Raw genomic sequence first — 5,300 nt, 5'->3', positions numbered from 1 at the left:
TGGCAATTTCTATGACCCAGCAACTTCACGCAAAGCATTATTCAAAAGAAGAAGTCGACATGTCCACAAAATGATTTACACAGAACATTTAGATTGATAATTGGCAGCATACAGGTACCCACCAACACGATGATAAGAGGATGGTGGCATATTTCCACAAGCTATTTCCTAAGCTACTACTTAGGAATAAAAAAAGAACAAACCACTGATAACATGCAACAGCACGGCCAAATCTCAAAAATATTACATTGAGTGAGAGAAGCCAGGGGTGAAAGAGTTCACAGACTGCAGGAGTCCATTCCCAATATAAGACTCTGCTTACATGGAATCAATTGGTCAAAATAAACATGGGGTGTTTGGAGCTAACTGGAATAGTGAGTGACTGCCTTGGGGTCAGGAAGGGTGAACTGGAAAGGGGACAGGGAGGGGAACTTATTAAAAATTATTGATCAGACTAATGCTCCCGTCGCTCTTAAACTATATCAAGTTATACACGGATGCTTTGGGAATTTTACTGCATGTGAATTGCTCCTCATTCAAGCAAACGGCGTGTAAAAGTGCAACAAAGACGGTGACAATCTTTGCTGCAGAGACTCAGTAGAGAAGAAAAACCAGCAGAGAACAGAATGACTCAACAGGAAAGCTGATGAGTAAGGCTTGGGAGAACAGGTGGGCAGGGAAGACTGGATTCACAGGGGAAGGGCGAAGAGGCGGTGGGCGGCTTCACCCAGAGAACCAGGCAAATTGCTTCTAGTAATTGCAAACCTCAAGCCGCAGGAGGCGGCATCGTGACTCGTTGCAAGTCTGAGAATCACTGGGGTCCACTTCAGTGGAGATCAAATGTGAAGATGAAAAAGTACAGCCTATTAGAAACACTAAATCAATCCAAGTATCTGCAACATCCGTGCTCAGCATTTCAGAAGCTCCAAGATCCTTTTGAGAGCGCCTTCCTGTCTGGTCGTGTAATATCCAAAGTGATGGGTTGTGAGAACCGGAAGTTGCCTCCACAGCTTTTTGGAAGTAGACGAAATACACATTAGCAGTAGATTGAAAACCTAAACATGTAACTTGGGTTTTAGTTTTCTCACTTTAAAAAAATGATTTTTGACTTTATTATTTTAAGCCCTCTTTCCTTTCTTACAGCACCGCAAATGAAATTGTGGTTTGCTGATTAGTCTGTATCCTGACAGAGAAGGTCTGCTACAAGCTGGTCCGAAGCCTTTTTGCCACTCACAGCCTGCTTAGACCTCAGATAACTACATCTCCACACATTTCTTGTGGGTTCCATGAGGCCTCCTTGTACGCCACTGCTCTCCCTGGAAAGCTGCTTCCACCCGGTGTCAACATAGTAACCCCGCATTATCTGCGTCTACCCGATTGGTTCTGGAATCCTCTTAAAAATAACATGCCCTGGTACTATCTTAGAACTGCACCCCTTTGAGAAGAGAGGCTCGGATCTGTACAGATGCAGTTCCCCGAGGGGGTACAATAGCTGGGAAGAAGAGTGCCCATGCGAAGTCCTGTCCTCAGTCCCAGAGACGCGGGGTTTGCAGTGACGTGGATGGATTGGACTGTGTTATTCGCAGAGCCGGACCAGCCCAATCAAGGACAGAGAAGCCTCATCTGCTCTGACACCTGGTATGCTTTGCTAAATTAAAGTTTAAAAAGGAAAGACATGAATCAATGAAACAGCTACTTGAAGGCCAGTCTATTAAATGAAGATATCTCCACACAAGTTCCAGCACACACTCGAAGCCACTTTGGGTACCAGTCAGTCAGGAAACTAAAAATATCCTCCGAAGTCTCAGTGCGCTGGTAGGTTTGCTTAGAAGGAATCTGACTGTACAAGAAGGATTAGTACCTGGTTGAAAAAAAAAATCCTTAAAGCTCTTTGACTTTTCTACGTGGATGATGTTAATTATCTGCTTAAAACATTTTCATGTCTTTCTAAGGTGCATAATTTAACTTTCACAGTGCTTCACTTTCCATAGGCTCTGGCCAACATGTCTTTGTCTATTTCTGCAGCTACCTTTTACGCTTTCTCTCTTTCCTTGTGCTACAGCCCCCTGGCTCTCTGGGTCTGCACACTATACATCACTGCCTGCTTCAGGGACTTAGCACATGCTTTCTCCTTCTTGTAGTATTCTATACTCCTGCTTCACAGAGCACATAGAAATAAGAATAAATTAAATGCACACCAAAATTTTTTCTTTAATGTCTTCAACATCCAAAGACCTCTGACCTCCTGTTTACAGTGCAGTTGCTTCTTTTGGCAGAATCTTTGTGCCTCTCTCTATGCCTCCTCTTAACAACGATATGTCATGTTGGAGAGTTTGAGTGAAAGAACAAGACACGGTGGCTTAGCCCTATAAGACTTCTCTTCTCTGCTGCTGGTCTGCTGGCAGGAACAGTAGCCTGGACCACTTTGCATTCTGGGAAAGAAGCTTATTCTGGAAGGAAGGAAGGCAGGCAGGAAGGGAGGAAGTTAGGCCTCCATCTGTCCAGCAGGACCAGTGACTGGGGATAGAAAATCTAACAGGCTTTCTCTGACATTCTACCTTCACTGACATTTTGATCTTTGCTTCAATGTTTGGTGCTTTATTTCTAGTTTAGCACAAAACTCAAAAGGGGAGGGAAAAGATGTTTAGTAATTCCATTCCATTAAATTATAAGCTTGCCTTATTTGTCAGTAATAAGCATCCATCCCCGTTCCTGCAGACAGTGAATGTACCATAAATATTGATTGAATATATGAATTATTTAACCTCTCCTGCCAGTTTCCTTAAATGTAAAGCGGCAATAAAGCCCACTGATTGGGCAGTGTTTTGTGCATATCTAAAACACTCTCTCACAGTGCTCACTGTAGCCCCTGGCATATGGTTAAATGGCTAAATACCCAGCAGCTATTATTACCTGCTTGTTCCAACTGAGACTAATTCCCGTGTAGAGCTGTTTGCTGCAATTGGGTGTCAAGGTAATCCCTTGTCATTTGTGTCTGCCTGATTGGTTCTGGAATCTGTCTTAAAAAATAACAAAGTTTTCCCTCACACCCTAGTACTATACAAACTAGAAAGATTATCTATAATATGGAATAAAGTCTAAACCATCCAGCTAATGTACCCATATACTTCTCAAAAATTACCCAAACTATATAAGAAAGTCACATTATGATCATATTCTTATGAGTCTTTTCACATTGAATGACTGAGAGAGCATTTAAAAAGCATAGTTAAGGAAATCTATGCCCTGGACCTGGCTTAAATCCACTTTTTGTGTAATTCTGTGTGAACTGCGTCCAGCAGGGCATCTGAACCGGCTCCCTTGGTGAGCCTGGGTGTTGGCTGCCTGCAGCTGTCTTGCTCTCGGCCTGGACCTCTCCACAGTCCCGACTTCACTCATTTCAGCAGCAAACATGGTCAGGTAATGGTAGTGCCTCTGGATGTAGGTCGTAAGAGAGGGAAAAGTGCATTACTATAGAGGGCTGGTGAAGTGAGGGAAAAAAGTCCTTTTATAATCAGATATCTGTTAAACACGAAGGGTTTCCAGCTTGTTTTGTGACATCCTGATTATTTTAAAATAAGAATGGAAGGGACGTCAGCTTCTGGTTAGGATGAAGGATATGAACAATTTCACTCCTTAGGTAACAAGAAAGAAGGAAGGAAGGAAAAGAGAAACAAAAAGAAACAAAAGTAATACCCTACTTTCTTATGAATCTAGGGGAACAGTGGATGCAAGGAAGCCAAGAGGAGCTGATACCCAGAGAAGGCAGGTCCCTTCCATGAGTTTTGCGGCGTGACGTACATCTGCTCTGGCAGCGCTCTTGGGCTTTGTGGCTGCACACTGGAACCCTGAGGTCATCAAAGCCACAGAATAGCAGTACCTCAGCCATCTGCACATGCCAAATAGATAGTGGGGAAGGTGATTGATACAGCAATGCAAAAAACAAAAAAAAATCCGCTAAAGTAAGAGTGATTAGACCTGTTCTGGATCCCTACTTATTAAAGTATTTCAATAAGTGAAAAATCTCCTTTGCTTATGGTGCCCTTCAGCAGTGGCTGTTGGGGGGATATTGTACTTCTCAAAGCTTTAGCTGTTCCTTGAACAAAGCATGTGAAACATGAACTGGCAGAGGTTGTCTTCAAAGTGGGCAGAGTTGTAGATCCAATAACAGGAAGACTGCATAGGAACTGCCCGCCTGGAGAGTTGGGTCAGCTCAGAAACCACCCAGCTAGCCAAAACTCTGGAAGAACTCAACATCTCTTCAGCACAGTGAAGGGCTGGAAGAAGGAAACAAAGGAAACGTTTTCTACCTTTCATTATAAACTGACCAGTTTCTCTCATGGCATTTATAAAATAGTAAAGGGCTTGTTATAATTTTTCATAAAAAATCAAAGCCCTTGGTCCAACAATCTATTCCAACTTCCAAAATGCACACACACTCTTTGAATTTGGCAGATAAAGCAATATTGTTGCTGCAAATTAGAAAGATCACATTTTCAGAGTTTCAGTTAAATTATGGGGCCCTAATGGTGTTGAATTATTTGAGCTAAAGTCATCTGAAACTGAAGCCTGACTCATTTCTGGTTAAACACTGATAAGGTCTGAAACTCCAGATGCTGGACAGAGTAACAACATTTAGAGTTGAGGAGGAAAAGACCAGCTGTCTTGGTCCATTTCCAGTGCTTTAACAAAACACCCAAGACTAGGTCATGTGGACTCTGTCCTCATGCCTGGATTAAGATCGCTCCCTCAAGATTGGGTTAGTCCTCTTGAGACTGGGTAGTTTTCTCTAGAAAGAGTTGTTACACCTATTCTCTCCATGCAAGGATACCGCACAAAGCCCTCATCAGATTCCAGTGTTCTGATCTTTACCTTTCCAACCTCTAGAACCATGAGCTCAGTGAACCTCTTTTCATAAACCAACTACCTCAGGTAATTTGTTACAGCAACAAAAATCAGACCCAGGCACCAACTGTATCTGTTCAGGATATTTTGAGCAAAGCGCTAATGTTTAAATGTCTATCTATGTAGTTCTGTTTATATCCAGATGCAGTTAGGGTTTTAACAAAGGTTTCTTTATCATGCTCATTAACTGATGAGGCTGATGGTAGTTCCACATAAGAGGCATCACACAATGGGGCTTGATAAGTGCTTCAGCATAGTGATAAAGTTGTTTTTATGCAATATTCTATTCATTTAATGCAGGGCAGTGCTACATTTTGGCATTGAAAGTGTCTTAGTCAATTTTATTTGCTGAAACAGAACAATAGACTGGTGGACTGGGTAGCTCACACAAAAGA

At 42.4% G+C, this 5,300-nt stretch overlaps 1 pseudogene; it reads left to right on the top strand.

The window, feature by feature from the left end:
* The first annotated feature begins 1,510 nt into the window (after window positions 1-1,510).
* Window positions 1,511-4,273, top strand: LOC104862914 (annotated as a pseudogene).
* Window positions 4,274-5,300: the final 1,027 nt, after the last annotated feature.

Source organism: Fukomys damarensis, unplaced genomic scaffold, assembly GCF_012274545.1.
Source record: "Fukomys damarensis isolate Sample0158 unplaced genomic scaffold, DMR_v1.0_HiC HiC_scaffold_18, whole genome shotgun sequence".
Taxonomy (NCBI): Eukaryota; Metazoa; Chordata; class Mammalia; order Rodentia; family Bathyergidae; genus Fukomys; species Fukomys damarensis.
The sequence above is the reverse complement of the archived record's forward strand: the minus strand, read 5'-3'. Positions and strand labels throughout refer to the sequence as shown.